At 38.5% G+C, this 27,848-nt stretch overlaps 1 protein-coding gene and 1 long non-coding RNA gene across 5 annotated transcripts in view; one reads left to right on the top strand and one right to left on the bottom strand.

Annotated features, from left to right (window-relative positions):
* Positions 1-27,848, bottom strand: part of egfra (epidermal growth factor receptor a (erythroblastic leukemia viral (v-erb-b) oncogene homolog, avian)) — a 283,288-nt gene that overhangs the window by 252,959 nt on the left and 2,481 nt on the right. The gene's annotated exons all lie outside the window — the stretch shown is intronic.
* Positions 802-26,154, top strand: LOC140731456 (uncharacterized). The gene is made up of 2 exons (XR_012099838.1): positions 802-900; positions 25,716-26,154. It is a non-coding gene; the product is annotated as an uncharacterized lncRNA (long non-coding RNA).

The raw sequence follows: 27,848 nt of genomic DNA, 5'->3' as shown, positions 1-27,848 counted from the left end.
CCACAAGTGTTTGAAGATAGCAAAATCAAAATAATTATCTGGTTAGCAACTATATTTGCGGATCACAAGAGCAAAATGAGGACAAACATTTCTCAGGAATTAGAAAGTAACTTAGCACTTGTCATTTTGGAAACTCATCATCTTAGTCCACAGACCATCTCTCAGACATTACAATCTCTTCCCACAATTTCAAGCTGAAAAACTGCAGTGTGCAGATTGCATTACGCACTAGAGGCCACCTCGTCCACAGCACTGATCTCGTCCTCTGATCCAACCTAATTACATATGTAACAAGTGGTGTAATAATTCAGTTATGGCATTGGTGCACTAAGATTTTATTACTCCAAATCTTTAGAAATGAACTACAGTATTTTTGATCCAGCCTAAATTCTCACTTCTTGTACTATTCCACCTCATTAAGGTCTGCATTATGTTCAGTATCACACCTGCTACTGGTATTTACAGGTTATATTCAGAAAGCAAACATTATCATTTTATTGTAAACTTGAGGGAAGAAATACAAAACTCAGCCACTAACATAGAACAACAAGGGCAATAACAAAAGCAAGCCCCACACAGGCCATGGAGCCCGAGGTTAAATCCTTGGCTACATTCAGTCCGTTCACACTAGAGCAGCAGTTGTGGCTGGCCTGGGCAGACCTGCCCAACGTTAACACAAGATTGAGCACACTACTTCTATTGATCATTCTCCAGAATCATACTGGAAACAAAACATGTGGGGGCAGGATTGTTCCTCCAATGACATAGTTCACTTAGCTCCTGTAATGAGTGTTAGTAGCCAGCTTGACTTGGAAGAATACCCCGCTGACAGGAGGAGAACCTTTGTGGATGTTGTAATCAAAATCAGGAATTCAAAAGGAAAGAGATACCCAGAATAAGGTAATATGGAATTCATTTCGTGTTAATAGGGATCATAATAACACCAAGTGCCATGTACATTAAACCTTTCATACAGGTATCACAAATTCTGCAAAATGCAGCTTTATCACATAATACATAATACATAAGGGTTGGTCGCTAATTTTTATAAGCAGCTGAGAGGAAGCAAGAAATACAATTCAAAGCAAGGAGAAAACAAATCCTGGCCACAACAGACTCATCGGTAGAGAAGCTCATTTTCAAAATTCTTGTTATCTTTCCAAATCCAGATCGACATAATTAGAGCAGAGAATGCTCAAAATGCTCAGAATAATCTCTGGAATGTGAAAATAGAGTTTATGTTTGATGATCTTACACCCCAGAACCCAAAATGACCATGGCTGAGAAGGTTCCATTAATCTGGAAGAGAGAGGGAGGCAAAAAGCAGGAAAATGCAAGCCAGTTAGATCACCATAGGCAAAATATTCAAAGTTATTATTAGAAGTGGTATAGCAAGATGCTTAGGAAAAAAACAAAGCAACGCCAATGTGGCTTTTTGGAAAGGGAAATAAACCTTGACTTATTTATTGAAGCTGTTTGAAGGAGGAACATTTGCAGTGGATAAAGGGAAACTGGTGGATGCACTCTGTATTCAGTCACAGAAAGCACTCGATAAGTATGGCATCGAAGGTCAGTGTGGAAAATTAAAGGTCTTGGTGCAGGAGGTAATAGTGGCATTGATGGAAACCGACAGGAAACCAAGAGAAGGCATAAATGCACTTTTTTTTTCCTGTTTGGAAAAATGTAATGAGCAGTGTACCAGAGATTGGAACTGTGACCTGCAGCTGGTTAGTACATCTTTAATTTTTAACCCATCACATCTATTCTGCCTGTTGCCAAGGATGGGAATGGTTAATAACAGCCCTGTCCACAAAGGTCCCCTTGTAAAATCATTAAACATCACAAAATGAACCTGTAAATACGAACTGTTACATTTTACTGATCCCAAACCAGTGACATCAATAGTCTACCCAAGACCTTGGGCAGAGAGCCATTAAAAACAAAATGAGTGTTTTAAGTATGTAGATGTGCATAGACAGGACTCGGGCAGCACTTTTTAAACGGATCAGTGATAGTAGTCAGTCAATTATTTTGAAACATCAGATAAACAAAGATACAGAATCCTTTTTACCCTAATTCTTCACAGTTGGGTGCAGTAGGCTTCAAATCACCTTATTTTATTTCATGGCTCAATATTAATTTTACAATTGGCAACCATTTGGCAAATGCAACCTATTTAAGCAGCTGCCAGCAGATAGTTCTACTAAATTTAAAACTGACAAGAATAGTCAGACATGTTTGAAACAGGGATTTTTGAAAAGGTGGTTAATTACTGTTATCTAACTTACCTGTCATATCTTAAAAGTTACATTTGTTGGCTTTCTAAGATGTGGAAGTTCACATAAATAATTTTAAACCAACCACTCAAACAAAGGAAATGCATGAACTTTCCCAATTTAGTCTGAAGTCAATATTGTTTGGCTGATTGCACAGGCCCCTGCTTTAACATTCTTAACTAAAATACAGAATTTTCAGTACCTGTATCTGAAGTACATTAAGCAACGTCAGAACTTCTCACAGCTAGTCACCAGGACCACTTAACCACTGTCTTCTAATATCGTTTATCATGCCTATACTTTAACACCTACACAACTTGAAATTATGAGAAACATCATTATAGATAGCACATGCATTTAAAGCAAATTGTATAAAGAAAGCACCAACATACAATGATTTGGAAACCTACTATATACAACTCTGGAGAAATAGGGAAAATTTCAAAGCAGAACCAAAACCATGCTTTGCCAGGATCATCCCATTTGTTAGTTAACTATTGACTGGACACCATGTTAAAATATAAAAATATAAAATCAGGAAAAAACTGTGGCTAAACAAAATAAATATATTTTAAGGAGAGAATGAGGCTATTTCAAAAATTTTATCATCTTAAAGGAATTGTACGATCAAAAAGTGGATTCAAAATCTCTTGGATGAATGTTTTCAAATGCATTATGTTACACTTTCGGACTCTGATTTTGCCAATACATCCCAGGATTTGTTAGTAACTGTAAAATGTCACCAAAGCAGTTCAGTTAGCAACTTGCCTGTTGCATTCCTTTCTGAACAAGCAATTATTGCCCATGCTTAGAATCTGAACTCTTCGATGTGTAATAGAAAAGTACTCATATTCAAAAAGAAAAAAATATGCATGTTGAAACTGAATTGAAATCAGAATCAAGGGCTACATGGACTCGTTTAAATGGATAATTCTGGCAAGTAAATCCCAGGTATTCAAATAACTTCAAGACAAGGTGAAGCACTGCAAAGGTCACATTCAGTCGTTACATTGAACACCAGTGAACAAAATGTTTGCTCATACAAAGGAGAGCGTTTCAGACGTAAGTTATGCCAACATCATTAGTTTCTTGCAATCATTGCTGAACTCAAGCCCAGTTCTTTCCTCCACTGTTCTGAGAGGCATGTCGGAAAGGCTCAGCTAGGTACTCATTCCAAACACCTATACTGAGAGCCAGTAAAATGAATTCCAGCAATTCTATTAGTTTAAGTCTATTATATTCCCAAAAAAGAAAGCAAATTCACTAATGAAATATTGCTAATAAATAAGCCTCGTTTAAAGCAAAGAGAGTAAAGTTTCCTTGAAGCTATTAAGAACAACTAAATGTGAGCTACTGAGGTATTCTATCATTTGGATTATTGAAATCATTAGTGAGGCACAGCTTGGATTTATAAACAGGTAATTTTAAAAGGACAGTCATTGATTAATGTTCAATTTCCCCTGAAGTAAAAAAATAATCTGCTCACTCATGAAAGTCAGAAGTATACAGTAAGAACTGATAAACACAAGAAAGTCTGCAGATGCTGGAAATTGAAGCAACACACACAAATTGGTGGATAAACTCCTGTTAGGCCGCATCAATGGAAATCAATACAGTCTAGTTTCAGGCCGAGACCCTTCTTCAGAACTCAAAAGGAGGAGAGAAGATGCCAGAATAAAAAGGTGGGAGTGGGGGGTGGGCAGGAAGGAGATAGCTAGAATGTGAAGCCAGGTGGGCTAGAAAGATAAAGGGCTGGAGAAGGAGTCTGATAGAAGAGGAGAGAGGAAAAGGAGGGGAGGGGAACCCATGGGAAGGTGATAGGAATAAGAACTTTGTTCTTATGATAGGAATGTGAACTTTGGGATCGCAATAGTTATAAATGACATTAAGCCATCTGGCACAGAACCCATCAAACTAGCTTGGAGCAGAGAAGGAAAAGGATTCCTGTTAAGGAGTCTGGGCTGACCACTTCAGCTTTGACTGTTGTCTTCCTTCTCAAAGTCAACCTCTGTGTGGCCAAACAACATGCATACAACTGAAACACACAGCAAACGCCACTTCCCGAGCTCAGGCACATTCTTCCTTCTACAGATGCTGCTTGAACTGTTAAATGCTTCCAACATTTTCTGGGTTTATGTCAGGGCATCCAGCAGCTACAAATTTGTTTTGCTCCCCTCCTTCCCACAAAAATGGAAATACCTTCTTCCCAAACCACATCCAATTTCAGTAACAATATACAGTATTTGCTTCCTGCACATTGCTAATTTTCTCCTCCATATACTTCACTAACCAGCAATCTCCCTCACCAGACAATTTTAGCAGGATTGCACGTTTTTGTATTTATTTGATCCCCATTTGTCTATTCCAGAGAAGCCATTTAAATTTCAACCACATTGGTAGGTCTGGAGCCAAATTTAGGGCAGACGAAGTGAAGACAGCAAATTTCCTTACCAAAACATCATATGGGATCAGTTCCATAATTTGTTACTGCTAATGATTCATTTTTAAATTTCAAAATACAATTTAAATTTTAATTCCCCATGGTGGGTCTTTAATTCACGTCTCTGTATCATTGGTCATGTAACTTAATCACCATAACATCCCATGCCCGAGTGACAATTCTGAAAAAATGGTACTAGTGAGAAGCTTGAGTCCAGTTGTAACAAATATCAACACATCATACCTCTGGTGCCATTTGTGTGGATTTTTCATTTTCTTCTGTGCCCTGGCTTCTGCTCACATCCCAAAGACCTATGGTCAATTGGTCACTGTAAATTGCCACTACAATACAGGTGTGTGTTGGAATTTCCAGATAGTTGACTGGAATTTGGGATGAATTAACTGGAAGCAGTGCAAATGGTGGGATAAAGGGTTTGCTTCTGTGTTGGATTACTGTATGAAGTGCAATCCCCTACGTTTGCAAAGGGACAGCATTAGCAAATACAATTATAAATTGTTGTGATCTGTTTACTTTGCACAAGACAGATCCAAATGCAATTCACTGGGAGACTCAATTAACTATTTTTGTAATCTTTGATGAAATATGTGCGGTTGGGAGACTGTAGGTCTGACACGGTGGTCAGCAGCACAGGAGCGCCGCAGGGAACCGTACTCTCTCCGGTCCTGTTCACCCTGTACACATCAGACTTCCAATATAACTCGGAGTCCTGCCATGTGCAGAAGTTCGCTGATGACACGGCCATAGTGGGGTGTGTCAGGAATGGACAGGAGGAGGAGTATAGGAAACTGATACAGGACTTTGTGATATGGTGCAACTCAAACTACCTGCGTCTCAATATCACCAAGACCAAGGAGATGGTGGTGGACTTTAGGAGATCTAGGCCTCATATGGAGCCAGTGATCATTAATGGAGAATGTGTGGAGCAGGTTAAGACCTACAAGTATCTGGGAGTACAGTTAGACGAGAAGCTAGACTGGACTGCCAACACAGATGCCTTGTGCAGGAAGGCACAGAGTCGACTGTACTTCCTTAGAAGGTTGGCGTCATTCAATGTCTGTAGTGAGATGCTGAAGATGTTCTATAGGTCAGTTGTGGAGAGCGCCCTCTTCTTTGTGGTGGCGTGTTGGGGAGGAAGCATTAAGAAGAGGGACGCCTCACGTCTTAATAAGCTGGTAAGGAAGGCGGGCTCTGTCGTGGGCAAAGTACTGGAGAGTTTAACATCGGTAGCTGAGCGAAGGGCGCTGAGTAGGCTACGGTCAATTATGGAAAACTCTGAACATCCTCTACATAGCACCATCCAGAGACAGAGAAGCAGTTTCAGCGACAGGTTACTATCGATGCAATGCTCCTCAGACAGGATGAAGAGGTCAATACTCCCCAATGCCATTAGGCTTTACAATTCAACCGCCAGGACTCAAGAACTTTTTAAAAGCTATTATTAATGCTTTTTGAGATAGTGATTTAGATGCATATCATATTTTTTACTGAGTTAAGTATTGTATGTAATTAGTTTTGCTACAACAAGTGTATGGGACATTGGAAAAAAGTTGAATTTCCCCATGGGGATGAATAAAGTATCTATCTATCTATCTATCTAAGCTTGCCCAGTGAAAACCAGCCCATTCTTTTGTGATGCAGTTACGATCCATTGATAAATGGAGTCTAATTAACCTTTGGTCATAAAGCATGGATGTCATCACAACTTTGCTCAAATCTGATGAAAAAGCCTCAACCTGAATAAAAGTGATGTGGATCCTACTGTGAATAGAGAAAGAGTTCATTTAAGTTTAGTATAAATTGCTGAAAGTGGTTAGAAAAAAGCAAAATATCCCAGGTAGATACTTTGTTTGCAGGTACAAGAGTTTCAAAACCATGGTGAACCTTTATAAGCTATGAGTTATTTTCAGTTGAGGCATTTGACACAACACCTTTATGAGCGAGATAATGGCTTAGGGTGCAGGAGGGATTTAGCAAAATGATATCACCTTTAAAGACAGTAGCTGCTCCCCATAGGCTGAAAGACCAAGATTAAAGTGATCAGCTAAAGAATCAAAACTGATGTGAAGAAAATCACCCAACCCTCCACCTAGACAATGCATCATTAGGCTTTATAGTCATTCCAAGTGAGTTGTAGAGGTAGAACTGGAGTCAAGTGATGTTCAAAACAAAACTGGATAAATGATTGCAGAGAAAAGTGTGCAGAACTATGGTGAGAGGACTGGGATTAGTTGGCATCCTTTTGCATAGAACTAAAGTAACCTTAATGGACCAAATGGCCCCCTTCCACGCTGCAACTGATTGCGATTACAATTTAATTATGCTTTCACAAGTGTCCTATAGCTTAGAGACAGAAGCTTGCTTTACTGTGAGGATTTCACATGCTCACTGATTATGCAAATAACATTTGTAGTTTACCCAAAGTGAATGTGATTATGAGCCAACATTAAAAAAAAAGTTCCCTGACTGAATCGTTTGTTGATCCATTTATGCATTGTTCTGATTAATGGAAGTCTGCCATACTTCCAGCAGGTATGGTGCACCAACACCAGGCCTTAAGAAGCAGCTGAACCATAATTGCAAGCAATTCTTTCATTATTTCTCCTCTCCACCTGACAGATCTTAATTGCTTACATATTATGCAGAGGTAATTTAGTCCATTGAACCCTTGTTGGTTCCCAATAGCAATCCCATTTACTCCTCTCAATTTCCCTGTATCCCTGAAATGCACACACACTCCAACTACTCTAAAAGAATTTAAGTGACAAAAGAATTAGAGAAGCCATTTAACCTTTCAATCCGAGGAAGAATTATGTTCAATTTAAACATCAGTCACTTGCATGACAATTAAGTAACTGTAGAAGATCATGGCTAGATAGATACACATCAGAAAAGGAAAAACCCTTCTCCGCATTTTCTCAGGCCATGACACAGTCATGCATCAAAACTTTAAGCTTCAACCCAAAGAGCCAAGTACTTTATCCTGGAAGACATACCAGCTTCGAGAGGGGGTAAAACTTTGTTGGAGGAGCTGTCTCACAAATCTGTGATCGAAGAGAAGCCTTGCCTATCTTCTTTTGGATGCAAGAGATTCCACAAACATTATTCCAAACAGAACACATACTCAACCAGAGCCTAGCCAATAATTCTCCACCAAAATAAATAAAACAACTTGCAAGGCAATAGATATTGGAGGAACTCGGAGTTCAAGCGGATAAGGTGGTAAATTGTTCTGTTGTGGCATCATAATGCACATCATCTGCTGTATTTGACCATATTAGAATTTTGAAAAGATCAAAACAGTTCTTTTGCTAGAAAACAGCAATTTTCCTTACAATTTACCACAAATATGCAAGTGTCTTCATTCCTTTAAAATCGGTGCTTCTATACTCCTGTGATAGAGGAAAGCTGCTTGGCAATTAACAGGGGTCAGGTGTTGCAGGCATTCCCCAACAGACATTAAATACTGGAAGGCAGGTAGTTTTCCAATACTATATTAATTTCCCTGAACCAATACCAACAAAAGCAGCTCAACTTGTGAATCATCACAATGAGAAAATGTGAGATACACATTCTTATTCTACTGTACAGGGTATTTTGCCTTAATCTCCTCCCATTCACCCTTTCCCTCCACCCCCACCCCCCATGAGCAGAAAGCTAAGAATTTAAACTTTAGTTTTTTGATTTAAGCTTCCCTGACAATGCAAATCAAGGGTTAAAAAAAAATCTGCTGGTATCATAATTCATCTGAGTACAATATAGAAACTGCATCAAATAGCATACAATGCTTTACCTTTGAACCTTACATGTCAAAAATGAGGACCATGTTTCAATACCAAAATCACAAACTTTGCTAGTTAATCCAGATATTGTATCTGAAAATTGTGCCAAGAAAACATTTATAGAAAAAAATGATAATTAATTATGCAGGAAAAGATCCAGATTAAAAAAAAACAAGAAACATTTAGTTCCCATGAAAGGATTTCTGGCATTCTCTTTTGCTATAGTTCTAAGGAGAGACTGCAAAATGATACCATTACAGGAAAACCAGTTGAATTAGCCAAACATGCAACCTCACTTCCCGCCTTAGAATCTCTAATGTACTTCTCTGCAACACGAAGGTTTTTTTGCTCATGTCAACTCTGCCGTACCAAATTAAACTGAAGCGCATTCTTCACCAGAGTCAGGCTATAGAACTAGGAGGTGGTTAATCATAAATAATGAGGATCGAGGGTCTCACATTGTTTTATGTCACACCATTAGTTCAAATGAAGACAACTTAGCTCGCATTGCAGACAATGATAATTTGTTTTGTCACATATTTTGAACCTCTATCAAATGGTCAATTTAAGAATCTATGAAAGTAAAAGGAAAACTACAGATGAAAAATTAGCACAAAATTATTAACTTGATTTTGCAGCAGTAATGATGACCAAATTTCGCGCTTGCTAGAGTTGCACCATGATTGTTACCTATGGAGATCATTTTTACTGGTTGCATCACCACCCGATATGCACAGGGTTGCAAGAGGCAGCAAAAGGGTTACAGACTGAGCAGCTCCATCACGGGCACAAACTACCCTATCAACAGGGATATCCTCAAGAGGCGTTGCCTCAAGAAGGCAGCATCCATTACGAAGGACCCTCACCATCTGGAAAAGGCCCTCTTCTCATTTCTACCATAGGAGAGTGGTACATAACAGCTTCTCCTCCATCAGATTTTTGAATGGTCTGTGAACCCATGAACACCATCATATTATTCCTTCTTCTTACACTATTTATCGATTGTAATTTATAGTAACTTTCTATCTTTTAACTGTACTGCTGCAGTAAAATAATGAACAAGTTATTGTTTATTTTAAAAAATAAAATACAAGTCAGTGTTATACAATCTGATTCTGATGCAGTAACTACATGCAACTTCAAGGTTTCAGCACATGTAGTTCAATAAAAAAAAAACATATTACCATACACCTCACCATTCCTTCACTATTGGATTCCACAAATAATCTGTAGAATTGACATGAGTCTAAGCCATAAAAAACTAGCGTAAAACATGCTGAAAACCTATAATTTAATACATGAGGTTTAAGTCACTTGAGGTCTCAGTTGAGTTTTAAATGTGTGCCAACTCAACCATCTGATACTAAAGTATCAAATTTTATACATTAATGAATGCCATAATTCATGTAGAAGTATTATAATGTGAAAATATATTTTTCAAAATCCATATTAAGTTCCTTAAAATATTGTAAAAGGTAATGAAGAGTCAAGCCTTGCTATCTATGAGTATTCTTCAACTTGCATCAGGAAAGGTTAAGCTCCTAACACAGTGATCTCTAGATCCTAATGGTGAGCCTCCTTCAAGGATCACAGAAAGGACCATTCCTTCATCATAAACTGCATATTCAGGGTTCATGTTTACTTTGGAGAGCTATTCTCTTTCACCAGAGGAAATCACTAAAACAAGCACTATTCAATGTTCACAGAAGATGAACAAAGCCTTAAATTATACATTTGCCAATCAAACATCTTATTAAAGTTGATGTTCCCAATGTTTAGCTGAACAGAAATGAAAGAGGAAAATCTGCATGGATTCATTGCCACAATTCAATATTCAGACCTTGCAAAAGTCAGTTAACACTATATGAGCTAACTTTTATAAAGCCAACTGGGAAAGCATCAGTTTAGCTTCAAGGCCATTGGATGATTATCATATCATAATCATTCCCCAAGTAACCAAAGTCATCTGCTCATGTATCGAACAGTAAAAAATTACAAAAGGTCACATCCAAGCTAGTTCTCACCACAGCAACCCACCTTGTCCTTCTATACATGTTCTGTAATAAGAATGAAGTTTTTATTTTTTATTTTAAATAATATACTCTGACAGTTCTTGCATCTCTGGACTGCAATCACAAATAACAGTCGATGTGCATGTATATACGAGTACAACCAACCTAAATTTCCTATGAAGGCTTACTTGCCAAAAAGGAGAGAAGTAAACAAAGCACTTGCACAAGATTAGATGCCATCGGATGTTACCGGAAAATAACCTAGAGTCAAAGAAGGAAAATAAAAACTAAGATTAAAAAAATGATTGAGTTGGCAGTCATATGATGACTGGTGCAAGCAAGAGCTCAACACTGATGCTCCAACTCATTGTATTTTCTTTACAAAAGGCCTAGAATTATGAATAATATCCAAGCTTCAATAACAAGATAGTGCATTATGAAGCCAGGGTCTAATGAAGGTTAGCATAGAAAATTGCTGAGAAGCATTGTAAAATTGGCTGCAAGTGGAGAAATAAATGAGGCACAAAAAGGAGAGATAGATAGGGTATGGGAAAAGCATCAATAAAATTATTTACTCCAATTCCTTTGTTTACATGAGCAACTCTAGAATGCAGCTGAGATTCTAGGTTTGAAGTTATAGCTATAGTTGTATACAAGTCAATATTATCAATACAGAATTACTTTGTAGAAAAGCTTTTGAAATAGATTTTTAATTTTGCTATAAGCAAAATCATGGCACATTAAATAAAACCGTTCGAAATGTATTTTCAGATTAATAGGAATAGAAATAACTAAAAGATCCCTTGGGTCTACTCTGCCATTTAGCAACATCATGCTTGGTTTGAACTTTGGCTTTAATTCCTCTCTCCTCCCTGATCCACATAATGTTCAATTTCCCTGCAGTTCAAAAAGCTATCTGGACCTTGATTAAATTTAATGACCTAGTGCCCACAATGCTCTGCAGTGGAGGGTTCCAAAGATCCAGAATTCTGCAGCAGAAGTTCCTTTCCATTTCAATCTTGTCATGCTGCCATGGTTCCTCAAAGATTATCTAGTGAGTAACCAAGTTAAACAGACTATATGTCTCCCTAATTGTTTATCATGGCCCACAGCTCATTGTACCATTCTTTACTAAAGGGGCCAGACATTTAAAAATAATGATCCTTGCTGTTAACATTGAGAAATATGGAACAGCTTTGTTCCCTGCAGCAAATCAGTACAAACAAGAGAAAACCTGCAGATGCTGGAAATCAAAGCAATACACACAAAATGCTGGAGGAACTCAGCAGGCCAGGCAGACTCTGTGGAAAAGCGTCAACAATTTGGGCCGAGACCCTTCATCAGGACTGTTAAATAAAGATGAGTATTCAGAGTAAGAACGTGAGGGGAGAGGAGGAAGAAGTACAAGGTAGAAGGTGACAGGTGAAACCGGGAGAGGGTGAAGTAAAAAGCAGGGAAATTGGTGAAAAAGATAAAGGGAATCCGATAGGAAAGGACAGAAGGCCATGGAAGAAGGGAAGGGGGAGGAGCACCAGAGGGAACTGATGGGCACACAAGGCAATGAGGTCAGCGAAATGGGAATGGGGAATGGTGAAGGAGAGGGGTTGGGCAGTTACCAGAAGTTCAAGAAATCGATGTTCATGTCATCTGATTGGAGGCTACCCAGATGGAGTATAAGGCAATGCTCCTCCAACCCGAGTGTAGCCTTATCGCGGCAAGTAGAGAAGGTCAGGGGCTGACATGTCAGAATAGGAATGGAAAGTAGAATTGAAGTGGATGGCCACTAGGAGATCTCACTTTTCCTGGTGGACGGAACAAAGGTGCTCGGAGAAGTGGTTTCCCAATCTACTTTGGAGGCCACACTGGGAGCACTGGAGGTGACCCTGACAGACTCACAGGTGAAGAGTCACCTCACCTGGAAGGAGTGTTTAGGTCTCTGAATGGTAGTGAGGGAGGAGGTGTAGGGGCAGGTGTTCCACTTACAAAGGTAAGTGGCATGAGGGAGATCACTGGGGAGGAACAAATGTGCAAGGGAATCACGTAGGGAACGATCCCCGCTGAAAGCAGAAAGTGGGGGGGGGGGGGGAGATGTGCTTGGTGGTGGGATCCTGTTGGAGATGGCAGAAGTTACACAGAATTATGTGCTGAATGTGGAGGCTAGTGGAGTGGTAGGTGAGGACAAGAGGAACCCTATCTCTGGTGGGATTGTGGGTGGATGGGGCAAGGGCATATGTGCATAAAAAGGAAGAGGCAGGTGAGGGCACCGTTGACGGTGGAGGAAGGAATGCCCCTTTCTTCGAAGGAGGAGGATGACATCATCTCATTAGTTCCGAAATGAAAAGCCTCATCCTGAGAGCTGATGCAGCAGAGACAGAGGAATTCAGAGAAGGGGATAGTATTTTACAAGTGACAGGGTGGAAAGAGGTATAGTCCAGGCAGCTGTGAGAATCAGTGGTTTATAAAAGGTATCACGAGATAAACTGTCTCGAGAGATAGGGACAGGGAGATTGAGAAAGGGAAGGGAGGTGTAGGAAAATGACCAGGTAAACTTGAAGGCAGGGTGGAAGTTGGAGGCAAAGTTGATGAAATGGACAAGTTCTGCACGGGTGCAGGAGGCACCAATTGTCAATGTAGTGTAGGAAAAGTTGGGGAGCAATACTGATGTAGGCTTGGAACAGGACATTAGTACTTGCTGTTGAGAACTTGGGGCAAGGCAGTTAGGACCTGTGGACCACACCTGGCAAACAGCTGCTCTCTGTGATATCAATTTGTTATTACAAACTTCATCCACATTAAATACCCGAAACTTTGAGACAAAAATAGAGCAAGATGAATAAAGCACTGAAATATTAAATGGATCATTAACTGCTGAAATGTTCAGCACTAAATTTGCATTAAGTAGCACGTAGCTAGTGACATTATAAAGGATGTAGCTCTGTGTTTAATGTTTTCATGCAATGTTTTATGAGGCTGCTTACGGCAGCAATTAATAATGCCATATCAGACAAACTTGATCGCAGAAAAGATTTAAATTTGGATGTCAGGAAAGTCATTTCATTGTTCACCAAACAAAAACTTTGCTCTCCTCTGTCCTTTTTCCACCCACTATTAAATTCTCCCAAATGACATCGAAGTTCAAAGTAATTTATTATCAAAGTACATATATAATCACATTTTACTGTCCTGAGATCCATTTTGTTGCAGGCATTCACAGAAAATGCAAAGAAACAATAAGATCAATGAAAAATCACACACAAAGACAGACAACTAATGTGCAAAAAGACAAACTCTGCAAATACAAAACAAGAAAAAAAAATCATGATAATAAATAAGCAACAAATCGAGAACACGAGTTGCTCAGAGTTTCACAGACTGCATTCGAATGACCCACTTTAACATCACAATAACAGTGGGGATCAATTATTAGGCCAAGTAAACATGAACCAGTAGATGGGTCAACAAATTCCAATGTTACCAGAACACAGCAATATTGTCTTTACACTTAGCACAAGCACATCACAAGAATGTTAAAAGAATAACTCGATCACTATATTGCCATGTTATTTCAAAAAAAAATTAGTCATGGCATCTGGACAACACAGGCCGAGCCACCCTGTGTTACTCATCCTCTTCCACCCTTGAGAAGGTGGTGGTGAGCTGAATTATTAAACTACTGCAGTCTTTCTGGCAAATGACTGTTGTACTTTTGGATGGGAAGGTGCAGGATTTAGACCCAATGACTGCAGTATTGGGTCTAATACTGCATTATTAGTGAAGTGTACTAGAATTAAAATCAGTATACTGTATACAGAGTTAACATTAGATTAAAAAAGGCATTGTCCACTTTTGCTTTGTCCAGAAATATATCTAAAGAAATGGTTTAAATAAGTGTAGGATGGCTGGCCAATTGAAATAATTTGACTCAGATGGTACAAGCAATACCGCAGGAAATTTCTCTTGTCACAACAGTTAAGGCATGATCTCTCACTTCAATAATTCTCATTAAAATAAGGTCTGGACTTGTAAGTGTTGTACTTTCTGTGGTAAATTATTCATCATGGTGCACTGAATAGGTTCGTGTGTCATCTGGACTCTGTTAACACAAGCAATATGAGGAAGCAGAAGGAAATTTTTGTGTTGGTCATAGTTTGTTAGCATTTTGTGCTAATGACCATTTTGCCTAAGATTCGTGGCAGTCTTCAAGAGTGAAATATGCAAGTGACGTTTCCAAACTATTTCATAAAGGTGTAACAATTCCAACTTCTTTTATACCTTCTACAAAATTGTTTTTTTTTTCCCAATTGGGAAACAGTGACGATCTAGAAAGTAACAGTTATCTATTTTCTCTACATAATACCCATGAAAATAAGTGTTATAATTTTCTGATTTTAATTCAGCTTTCCAGCGTTTACCATTTCTTTTTATTTTCACAGTAGGTCCACGATATTCACAGGAGCATCAGTGTTGCTTCTGTCAGTACATCTATATACTTTCAAGTTCTTCTCTTCCCAAGATAATTGTATAAAATTTCAACTAGTTCAACTAGTTGAAATACCATTCACACTCAATCTTCTACATCATCTGCAGAAACTGAAGTAAACAAGTTATCATTTCATGCCACTCACACGGGACACATAGAAGACTGGAAAAGATCCAAGGGGCAGGCTTCAACATTCAAAATCAAAACATGCGCTAGCTCATATGCCATGGTTACTTCTTCTGTGTGTAAAATTATCGAGATAATCTTAGATACCACCAAGTGTGTGCTTTATATAAATGGCTTGGCAAATCATAGACCAGCAATGTATATCCTTTGCCCTGAGCCAGACTCCATGCTTCTTTTCCCAATCCATATGTTAGGGTATAGACTATCAAATTTATTTTTGAATCCTTCATAAGGATTCCATAAACCTTCCTTTCTGTAACTAAAATAATTCTTCTCATATCTCAGATGTAATCTCCAGTCGCATGTAAATTGTGCCCATCTAAATCCTGGAATTTAAAAAAAATGTCAAAACTTAAGTATTTAAGAGGTCGAGAGAGAAACATGCTGAGCATCTAATGTCAATGAATGGCCAGCAAACTGAAGTGTTAACTGCATTTGGACCTCCACGTATGCTACCCAAGTTATTGAGCATTGCCAACATTCACAGTATTTAAAAAAAAATGACAGATTCTTAGCATCTGCAGGTTTTGCTTCTCATATTCCAAAGCCAGATTGTGTTAGTGCTCTTGAATTCTGCAGAATACACAGGCTGTATTGCCTATTAGTTTAGCTGCAATCACATGACTGCTAGAAATCTAAATTAAAATCACAAAGTGATAAGACTACTTCTCAGGTGTGGCACGGTAGCGCAGATGTTAGCACAACCCCTTACACGACCAGCAACTGGGTTCAGTTCCCACTGATGCAAGGAGTTTGTATGTTCTCCCACGACTACCTGGGTTTCTCCCCACAGTCCATTTACGTGCTAGTTGGTGGATTGATTGGTCATTGTAAATTGTGCTGTGATTAAGCTAGGGTTAAATCTAGGGTGGCTGGGCAGAGCAGTTTGAAGGGCCTATACTGCGCTGTATCTCAATAAATAAAAAGTTCCTGGTTTTATTTAAATGTCCATTCACATTATTTGTTAGTGAATCAAGTAAAAGCCGATGGCATTAACTTCCTTTGACTAAACAAGGAATGGTTACTCTAACCTTCGTATTAAGCTTCTATGCAAAATGATATTTGAATTTGGTGTCAAGAAACAATTACTGGATTTATTAAGCCTGTAGAAAGTACTAGTCACTGAAGATTGCCTACAGCAACGTTGTCTGTAGCTACTGACTGTAATCTCTTAATTTAAAGATTCTCAAATAACAGACTTGTTAATATATTATTTAACCCTCAATGCTTAACAAAGAAAAAGGTACAAGTTACAATCTCAATAAAATATTAATAAGACGACAGCATGCAAGTATAATGGATAAACGTTGGTGTATGTATTAGTAGTGAAATACAGGTAACAGTAGATAATTATCCAACATTTTCTCTACCAAAACAATGCAAAATGTAAAACTGTATGAAAGCATTACAAATCTGTCAAAATTTCCACCCGTTAAGTGTTGTGTGAATGACTACATCTTGAATACTCTGGTATAGAATTTTAACTTTGAACAGCAAATAACAATTTATTTCACTATCTATGGTATGATATAGGATACAATAACTGTAAAAGCAAACATTTGACAGACGCTGGGAAAATGAAATTTTTTCAGACTGATGAACAGGTCAACCAATATTTATGTTTGAAGAAACAAGGTTAATATTTCAAGTTGGTGTCTATCAGAACTTTAAAATGGGTTTATATAGTACAAATTTTAAGTGTAATCTTGTAACATTGAGTATTAACTTACTTATTTGATCCCTTCCTACAATACTTATCCATTTGACTGTGACAAGTGATAATGATAGCATAACTACTTTCAGTTAAAATGTATTATCCTGAGCTAATCAGCTAAGTATAAGGATTCTGACATTTAAAAAAAAACTTAAAATATATTTTAAAATTATAACACTCATAACCCCTTCCTTCCAGGCATCCAGATGACATCTGCTTGAGGCAAAGAGCATGCCATAATGACAGATGGCCAACATTTTATGAGAACAAATCATTAATTTTAAGTAGTTTTAATAAAACTTTGTCAAATAAATTCAATAATTAAACCAATTTAGCAAGCAGATTAAAAAAATAATGACACCTCATGCACATCGGTACCCAATTCCACGACATCACTACATTGTCCTTTCACATACATCATTAACACTTCTCACTAAAGAAGCATCTTAAAATAAACAATTGTTGTGATTTTACAAGGAACGGAGTTCAGAGTGAAGGAGCAGAAACACCTTAGATAGTTGACAATCTTGGGAAAGAGGAGAGAAACGAGATTGATCTGAAAGCAAGAATCTTTAAACTGAGGAATTATGGTTACCAGAAACCAACACAGGTTAATGAGAACAGGGATAATGGGAGAGTGGTCCTTTCACTAAACGGAGCAGTTAAGATACATCTATAGTGGGTTTTAATCATCTGTAGCTGATACAAACAGGAACCAAATATGCTTCCAAAATCTTTTACAAGTTGCACATTGAGTCACGCATGGGTGTTTGCTTGTACACAATGAAATCCAAGATGAGCCCTTAGAACAACCCAAAGCCAAAGTCCAAGCTGTTGTATCACTAATGGAACACTCAGGTTAATTTCATTTTAGACATAAATTATTAATGGTTTCACAACAGATTACAGTTCATCACTGGCAAAACATCAGACTGCCCAAACGGGGCTGTCGCCCATAATTTAACTACTTAGCAATCACTCTACTTAAAGAGTGATAACATCCACTCAGTTTCCTATCAATAGAAGCTGATAAAACTGTTCCCCAGTGCTTGCTACTTCATTAGACACTCCCAAATTTAACTGCATACTTCAACTTAGTGGTGCTAGAAAGTTTGTGAATTATCTACTTCTGCATATGACCCAAAATGTGATCAAATCTTTACACAAGTGCTAAACTTAGATAAAGGGAACCCAATTAAATAAATAACAAAATATTATACTTGTTCATTTTTTTCAGAAAAATGATCCAACATATAACATGTAATAACATGTATTTGATGGAAAAATGATGTGAACCTTTGCCTTCAGTAACTGGTGTGGCACCACTTGTACAGTAATAACTTCAATCAACTGTTTCCAGTAACTGTTAATCAGTCCTGCGCATCAGCTTGGAGAAACTTTAGGCCATTTCTCCTTACAAAACTGCTTCAACTCTGGGATGTCGGTGGGCTTCCTTGCATGAACTGCTGTTTCAGTTCCTTCTACAGCATTTCTATAGGATTAAGGTCAAGGCTCTGACTCGGTCATTCCAAAACATGAGTTTTCGTTTTTTTAAAAAACCCATTCTGTTGTTGATTTACTCTCGTCTTTCAGATCACTGTCTTGTTGCATTATCCAACTTCTATTAAGCCACCCTGACATTCTCCTATAAAATGTCTTGATACAATTCTGAATTCATTGTTCCCTCAACAATTGCAAGCTGAGCAGCCCCTGAGGCAGCTAACAACCCTAAACGATGATGCTCCTTCCACCATGCTTCACAGTTGGGTTGAGGTTTTGGTGTTGGTATCCAGTGCTCTTTTCCCTCCAAACATAGCAATGTGCATTTCTGCCAAAAATGGATCCACTTTTGTCTCATCTGTCCACAGAACATTGTCCCAGAAGTGCTGTAGAACGTTCAGGTGGCCTTTTACAAACTTGAGATGTGCAACAATGCTTTTTTTGAAGAACAGTGGTTTCCTCAGAGATGTCCTTCCATGAACACCATTTTTGTTCTGTGTTTGTCTTTTAGTGGACACATGAACAGAGAATTTAGCAAGTTCTAGAAATTTCTGCGGGCCTTTTGCTGTTACCCTTGGGTTCTTTTTCACCTCCTTCAACATTGCACATTGTGCTCTTGGAGTGAACTTTACAGGCTGCCCAATCTTGGCGAGAGTAGCAACAGAACCGAATTTCCTCAATTTGTAGACAATTTCTCCTACTGTGGAATGATGGACACTCAGGTCTTTAGAAATCCTTTTGGAGCTTTTTCAAGCTTCATGCATCTTTACAATTCTTCTCCTAAGGTCCTCTGAAAGTTGTTTTGATCGACACATGGTGCACATAAACAGATCTTTCTTGAGAAGAGCAGGTTCTGTCAGTGAGCTGACTTGGTGTGTCTTATTTTAATAGGGCAGGGACCTCTACAACCCACAACTCCAAACTCATCTCATTGATTGGAAAACCTGACTCCAAATAGCTTTTGTAGAAGGCATTAGCCCAGACATTCACATTCTTTTTCCAACAAATCCACGAAATTTGGATTATTTTTCCTCAATAAGTATATGGACATTATTGTGTTATTTATTTAATTGGGTTTATCTAATTTTAGGACTTGCGTGAAAATCTGATCACATTTTAGGTTATATTTATGCAGAAATAGAGAAAATTCTCCAGGGTTCACAAGCTTTCTAGCACCACTAAACCTTCACTACACAGATGAGTTGCATTCTTCTTTGAAAAAGGTCACTGAGTTACAACATTAACACATCCTTAAATATTCCTGCCATAAACTCAATTCACTTGCTGTGGTTGGCATGGACCAAATAGCCAAAGTGCCCAATTCAGGAACAGACACGAGCATGGCTTTGAAAGGGTAAAATAAAGACAAACACACATTAAAGAATTTTTCTTAAATCTAGCTTTCAGTTCCAATGAACAAGACTCTTGCTAAATCTGAATGGCAGAGATCTTGCTTGAAAGTAATCATAAACCCAAGAAATTTAAAGCACTACCATCTTTGATGTGATCAGCTGCTCAGTCAAGTTGATGAAACTGTGGTTGCAGGGCTCCCAGAATCACTTTGATCTAATCCATTTTACTTCCAATAGCAAGAGGAAGGGAAAATTATTGGCAATAGCAAAAATTAGATCTTTAAAGAACATTGTTTCTAGTTTAGATGGAGGAACACATTGCTTTGTCAACAAGTCTATCATCGAGGCACTGACGCAAAGGACCTAGACCACAAATTCGGAATTTTCACACGGAAATGCACGAGTACTTACTCAACATTCTGATCCAATGTTCTATATAATAGTGGGGCATATACTTGACCTCATTACCAAATGTGTAGGAGCCATATATCATGTTTTCTCTCTGCGTTGTATGTTTATTATGGTAGCTGATCATGAGTGGGGTTGTGGTATAAGCGAAGGGTTTTGTTACGTCTTCATGCTTTGTTCTAGTCAGTTTTAGAGCTGGAGACCAATGGATGTCATATCTTTAGTTGACAACTTAATTTCATTGCTTCAAGATGGTACGTTTTGCTAGTTGCCAAAAAGGATCAAATACATTTCTTTGACTTTTTGGAACATTATCACTGAATTGATCAGCAGGCACGTCAGACAAGATAACTACCCATGTGAGCACCAGCAGTGGCAAAGCTTTGTTCGAGTTGCCGCTACAAACTGCACGATGAATTTTAAGACATATATAATTAATTTTCTGAAGTTAAAGGAAAACTGAAGCCCAAGGTCCACAATTCCCAAAATCTTAAAACAAACTTCAGAATATAGTTATCCAATTGCTACTTGGCTAACCCTAGTGGAATATCATGGAACTGTTGACTTAAATACAGAACATTCTTTCATTGATTATAAATCTGCATTACTACTCTTTAAGCTTTGTTAATGTACTAGGAACAGCTTGAAAAGCATAACAAATAAATCCTTCTGGATATAATTCAGAATTGAAGATGATAAACTATTTATTATTAATAACGATGATGATAGCTGCCAGAAGTACTGAGCCACACACCAAAACATCTGAGGTTTGCTGAACATCCTCAGAGTGAGCAGTGTACATACTGTTTTATAGCAATGCGCCAACTGGCAACTTCTACTTTTCCATACTTCTAACATGCTGCATCATGGCAATCATCTTGCACATCTAGCAAACAAAATCAAAGTTAGAGAGTATTGCTCCGAATGGAATCAATCACTGGTGTCTAGATATGGCTCTCTAATGTTATCTGATCATCGCTGTCAAGGCTTTGTAGAAACCAGGACATGACGCACTGATTACACCATTCAAATCTGTTTGGTTTTTAGCCAGCTAAAAAACATCCATATTAAGGGTAGGTCAAGTCAGCATAAACAAATCTGCTTCATTTCAAAGATGTATTTTTTTTTAAATTTAAAACAGCTGTAGAACGGGAATAAATCTGGGTTGGCAGCTGCTCTATCAGTTCAATATCCATGGAGGTCCAATATTCTGAGGGAATTATCTGTCTGCAGTGTTGCCATCAGTTTTGAAATGATTTTTTGATATGTAAACTTTAGTTCCTGTGTTCGTGAGACAAATTCAGCATTTCTTTGAGTAAAGTAAACTAAATGATCCTTGCCAATCAGCACATGTTTGGTATATTTTTAATATAAAGCAACCTCACTGCTAAAGAATGACAACAAAATTAGTGTTTAAAGGGCAAGTTTAGCAAATGCATATATCCAAACAGTGACAGGGTTCTGGCTAGATGGGGATTCTGTTACTCTGCAATGTGTTCACTCCTCTCCGGTCAAGACAATCTTTTTATAAATCAGTTTTCTTCTAAATAGGTGACATTTCCAAAAAAGGAACTCCTTTAACCACGACGTGATTAAACAAATGCACAAAATGTTGTAAGGACAGTTAGTAAATGCAAAAGGAGAACAGAGATAATATTTCAGGCTCCTGGTCCCTCAAAAGATTGAAATTGTTTCTGTTTTCATTGATGATGCTCGACCTGCTGAGTGTTTCCTGTATTTCATGGTTTTATTTCAACTTTCAGCATACGCAGTCTTTTAAAAAATTTAAATATTTAAAAACAGAGCATCAAAAATTCTACCCATTTATTGCACGTTGTGGTTTTTGGTCCACCAATTGACCTTTTGAACCTTTACATGATGTACGATTCAAGAAATTCTCTACAGTGGTAAACATGGCTTAAGATTGTAACAAGGTACAAGAACTACTTACTCCTCCAGCTTCTGGTGCTTATCAACTAAAGCTTTAACAGTTTTATACATAGGGAGTATATTACTCAGGTTAAACCCAAAGGTTCCCCAAGGTTGACATAACGGGGGGGGGGGGGGGGTAGCAGTGGGGATAAGCTCCCACTACCTATTAAATGTTCTCAATGGCGTGCTTCTCAAATAGCCCCTGACAAGTTCAGTTCCCGGCCTTCACGTGTGACGTAGCCACTAAGCCTGACGGAACTGTTTCTACTAATAGAAGGAGCAACCGTGGGTTACTTGCACTTAAAACCAGTTGCTTTGGGCAGATGGGGCCATAGCTGGAAGGTCATCTAGAAGGAAAACTCTGTTCTCAAACCTCTGCTGCCTTGTGGCTCTATCCGCTCATGGGGAAGGCTTTGGGAGTAAACCCCGAGCCAAAATCCAGAGTTGGAGTCCCTATGTTGAGATCAATATTGACTAGCAAATTCTGTGACGTCACCGGTGCTGAGCTGTGTCGATCTCTGCTGTTCCTTGGATTCATCAGGGGGAGCCTGCTGCACAGGCAATGGTTTGCCCTCCATATTGTACTGACCTGGCTTGTGCAGACTGCTGTGGCACAACATCCATGCTCAGCCTGATCAACAGAGGGCTTAACCCAAACTCAGTGTTTGGAACTCTTCAGACATTCCACAAAGGCTTGTCAATAACAGTCTGATGAAACCTTTCAATGGGGATGCTCCCAGGCTGAGTGCATCAGAATTATTTGAACTTTCCATAACATCAGTTTGCTCTAACATAGGCATGCAGAGAACAGATTTATTGCACCATTCAGGTCAATTTACAGCAGTACAAGTATGCACAGAAACAAAAATAAAAATGTTAAATCTTAAACACAAGAAATTGTGCAGATGCTGGAAATCCAGAGCAACGTACACAAAAATGATGGAGGAACTCAGCAGGTCAGGCAGCATGCATGGAAAGGAACAGTTGTCATTTTAGACCCAAGACCCTGCTTCCGGACTGGCAAGGAAGGGGGAGGACACCAGAATAAAAAGGTTGGCAGAGGGAAGGGGACCAGCTGGAATGTGAAAGGTGAAGCCAGGTGGGTGGAAGAGGTAAAGAGCTGAAAATGAAGGAATCTAATACGAGAGGAGAGTGGACCACAGGAGAAAGGGAAGGAGAGGGGCACCAGGGGGAGGTGACAGGCAGGTGTGAGAGGCATGAGCACAGAGTGGAGAATAGAAGACGATGAGTGGGGGGGGGGGGGGGAAGAAGAGTTTTTTTTACAATGGGAGGGATAATCGATATTTACGCCATCATGTTGGAGGCTACCCAGGCAGAATACAAGGAGCTGCTTCTCTACCCCAAGGGTGGCCTCCTCGTGCACAAGAGGCGGCTGCGGACCAACATGTTGGAATGGGGCCACCCAGAAGTTACACAGATGGAGCAGAGGTGCTCAATTTATGACAGGTCTCACTAGTTTAGAGGAGGCCACATTGGGACCTCTGGATAAAACAGACAGCCCCAGCTGATTCACCTGGAAGGACCGTTCGGGGCCCTGAATTGAGGTGGTGTACAGGCAAGTGTAGCTCTTCAGATGGAGAGGATGGAGATTAGTGGGGAGGGACAAATGGCCAAGGGAATCACAGAGGGAGCAAAATCTGCGGAAAGCTGAAGGTTGGCAGAGGTAAGGATGTTTTTACTGGCAGGATCCCTTTGGAGGTGGCGGAAGTTGTGGAGAATCACGTGTTGGATGTGGAGGCTCATGGGGTGGTGGGAAGATGGTGTGAGTGTGGATGTCCGGGAAATGAAGGAGATACAGGCTCGGGCAGCATCAATGGTGGAGGAATCATCTGGGAACTCATCAGATGAAAATGCCTTTAAATCTAAACTTTACCCCATTATTACCTTGCATTAAGATATGACACAGTGTGCAGGTATCGGACACACATCACGTTCTCTGCAGCATGTGAACTGGTAGGAATTTCTTCTAAGCAGGAATTTCAAATATTTCTAATGCGGACGGGTATGTTGATTTTGAATCATTTTTTACAGGGAAAGGTCAACAACTAAAAATATTTTTGAATCTTTCAAATATTTGATTCTCTTAATCTTTGCTATGAAAGGAGGTTCATTTTCATAGCTTGTATGATGCCTTTTTATATCTTCCAGACACAAAATCAACTTGCAGGTCATGAACGATTGAACAAATAAACTTCGAATTTCTAATCTGATAACATTAGTTAACAGAAGAACATTGAGCAAAGCTCAGGAAATCTCTGTCCTATCTTTTTATCTACTTCAAGGTCCCTGATGGCAATAGCAACAGACAGTCAGGAGACAGATCAATATTCCCGCCAAAGTCAGCACCTTTGAAACGCACTGATCCCTCAGAACTGTCACCCCAGATCATTTCCTCAAATTCTTTACAGGACTTGAATTTACTACTTTTATACCACAAAGTGCTACCAACTCAAGCAAATTACTGTTGTAATTTGATACACATCAAAGGCTAAATTGGACTACTGTATCCTCTTGCCCTCCCCAATGCACACAGGAAAGATATTAGTGCTAGTTGACAGTGGAGCAACTTAACAATACTTTGTTCAAAGCACATCATATTTAATGAAAGTGCATCATGCTTAATTAAAGTAGCCTAGAGAGGAAGAGTTTGCATAACATATTCCTGTAAATATGCAAGTCCCCCAAGAGATTTCCCAAATATTTTGAAGATGGTGCCTCTCTACAGAGAAATATTAACAGACATTCAATGCAAAAGTGTTAAAATGGGTTCTATGCATCTCGTTAAAGAAAGAACTTCCCAACTATTAATGTCTTTCTGCATCTTTGACAGCTCAATAAGTAAGGCTGCAAGTATTCATCCCTAACCACTGGTAGGAAATAGATAATAGAGCAAGAGGCTGCTAACTATTATTTGTTTTAGATTGCCGTGTGTAACTAATGAGCTGCCACAGGAATCAGCGCCAGACCTCATTGCGATACAACCGACATTAGTGATTCAGACAGATTGACGAAAGTGTATGCAAATAACGATAGGTAGTAAAGCTGGTCATGAGGAGAATGCAGAGTTTGTAATATTATATAGATAGTTATTAAGGGTCAAAGACTTGGCGGGAGTATAATGTGGAGATGTGTGAAATTATCTACTTTGGTAACAAGAATAGAAAAGCAGGACTTTGTTGAAATGAATTGAGAGACAGGAAGGTGTGTTGCAAAAGGATCTGGGTCTTCATGTACACACAGCAGGAAAAGATACCATGCGAGTATAGAAGGCAAGTAGGAGGGCAAACAGGATTTATTGCAGAAGGAATGGAGTATAAAAGTAGAGAATTCTTGCTAAAACTATACATGCTTTCCATGACTGTTACGATTTGAAGTTGCTCAGATGGGTAGGGGCACACCTACATTTGATGGAGTTCATAGATTGGAAATAAGGTATTTAGTCAAGAGGAAAAATTGAACTTGTGAAAAGAAGAACTGGTGACCTCTTGAAACACACATAATTCCAAGAAGTTTTGACAAGGTAGATTCAGAAGTAATTGACTTTTAGAGTAAGATAGTTCATGTAGACATGTCGGATTTATTTTATTTTCGCAGGTGGGGAGTGAATATTTGGAATTTTCCAGCCCAGGGAGTTGCGTAGGCTGAAGCGCTGAAGATGTGGGGATCATCAAGAATAATGGGGAACTGTCAGAAAACTGAATGGCAAGATCTACTCGGCCACAATCTGTACAGTAACAAGTCAACACAAGGTGGACAAGAGCACCACAAAACAATTATCACTCTTCCAAGCAGAGGAGAATAGTTTGGTAACAATGCAATTTCTAAAAGCTTCAATTTTTATTAAAACCAAATTACTTAATGATGTAACCTGGTAGCAAATGTATTCAGAAAAAGATTTCTTTACTAACATTTCAATTTAATGTTGATCTAAACCATACTATGCAAATGCACAACCTGGTATCAATCAGTAAGTAGTAAACACTTTTTTTCAAGTTATAAATGAATAAAATAAACTAACTGTTGGAATTCAGAATTACAGTTACATTGTTTTTTTCTGACCTGAATAGTTCTTTACTGAAATCCTACTAACAAATCAAATTTACTTCTACAGTTAGGCTGACTGGTTAGAGCAAACACGATCAATCAGGGCATATGTGGGCAATTCTCTACAAAGCTGTAAGTGGTCTTTATGCCTTACCTATATAAAAGCAGACAGCACTTGTAACACACAGCAGCTCAGCAGAAAGAAACTAGCTGCTATCTCTCTTCACAGGAGTTACTGAGCCCACTGCAAATTTGCAGGATTCATTTTAGATTTCCAACTTATATGTAAAAGACAGGAATACATACAAGTGGGGATCATGCTTCAGTCTAGATCACAGCTGAGCTGTTCTGGGCAACTTAACTTTTATAAGATATTTTGACCTTGGAGAGTTCATCATGGATGCGCAAAAATGCTACCTGAACTCCTGGTATTCAGTTATAGGAACAATTTATATTCCGCACATTAGAAGATTATGTGGCAATTTAGTTCAATTTTTCAGAATATTAAGGGACGAGTAGATAGTAGGAAATTATTTCTGCTGGTTGGGGAATTTAGAAGGGAGCATGTACATCTTCTGTAACCCTTCAGGAGTGAAATTAGGAACACACATTCAGAGTGTAATAAAAACTGGCATTCTCTTCTGCAAAATAATGCTAGTCAATTAAAATGTAGTTGCTTACAAGTCTGAGTTTTTTTGTTAATCAAGCATATCGCAATATTTGGAGACAAGTTGAACATATAGAGTGAGGTCCTTGGCTAAATAGGTTACTTCTGTATTTGTTACTAAAGTATTTATGTTACAAATATAGTTTGAATAGATTTGCCGCTCTCTGTACCTGAAACAACCTTATGTAATATCCATTTTCATAGATGATGTAACAACAAAAAGTATTACGTTAATATTACCGACTGATGATAACTTGTCAATAAATTCAATAGTATGTAATTAATGCAAATATAAAAACACAACATATCGTTGAAGGTAAGCCAACCTTCGAGATAAAATGTCTGAAAAGATGGAAATTATTAAATTTCAGAGCATTCAAACTATAGTATTTTTCTTTTCATCACAATCTCCAAGTTCTTCTAAAGTGTCAAAATTAATTATATACCATCACATCTGATATTTCCAATAACTAAACTTTTCTCTGCTCAAATAATGGCATGACAGGCAGCATCAAAAATGAAAAGACAGAATTCTGTACTTTTGGGAGGAAGCAACATTGCAAATCAAATAAAATTAGATAGTTGCTCCGAAATATTCACTTCTTGTGAATACATTTATTTTGGAGAAGATTAATATAGCTGTTAAGGTTATCTACTACTCTGATACTCTGACATCCTTAGGATTTTGTTGCAGACACGTTTCAATATGCCAATACAATTTTAATTCATTTATCTTAGATTTACACAGCGTTATTATAAACCTGACAGATTTAAATGGATATATGAAAGACAAGGCCCCAGTGAGCCAGCTGCGAACCAAACCATGAAAATTTCTGAATAGTCAACATTGTTGATTTATTAGAGATTGTCCGGCTTTGACAACAAATCCAACATACATAATAAAGCAACAAATATTAATAAGACATGCTGATGTTACATTGGATGGTTTCTATCTCTGGATTAAGTTCAAATCCAGGACTGGACAATGGGTGACGGACTTTTGTTTGTTGTTAGGT

The sequence above is a fragment of the Hemitrygon akajei genome, chromosome 8 (genome assembly GCF_048418815.1).
Source record: "Hemitrygon akajei chromosome 8, sHemAka1.3, whole genome shotgun sequence".
NCBI lineage: Eukaryota > Metazoa > Chordata > Chondrichthyes > Myliobatiformes > Dasyatidae > Hemitrygon > Hemitrygon akajei.
Note: the sequence above shows the minus strand (reverse complement) of the source record. Positions and strands in the feature narration are given on the sequence as shown.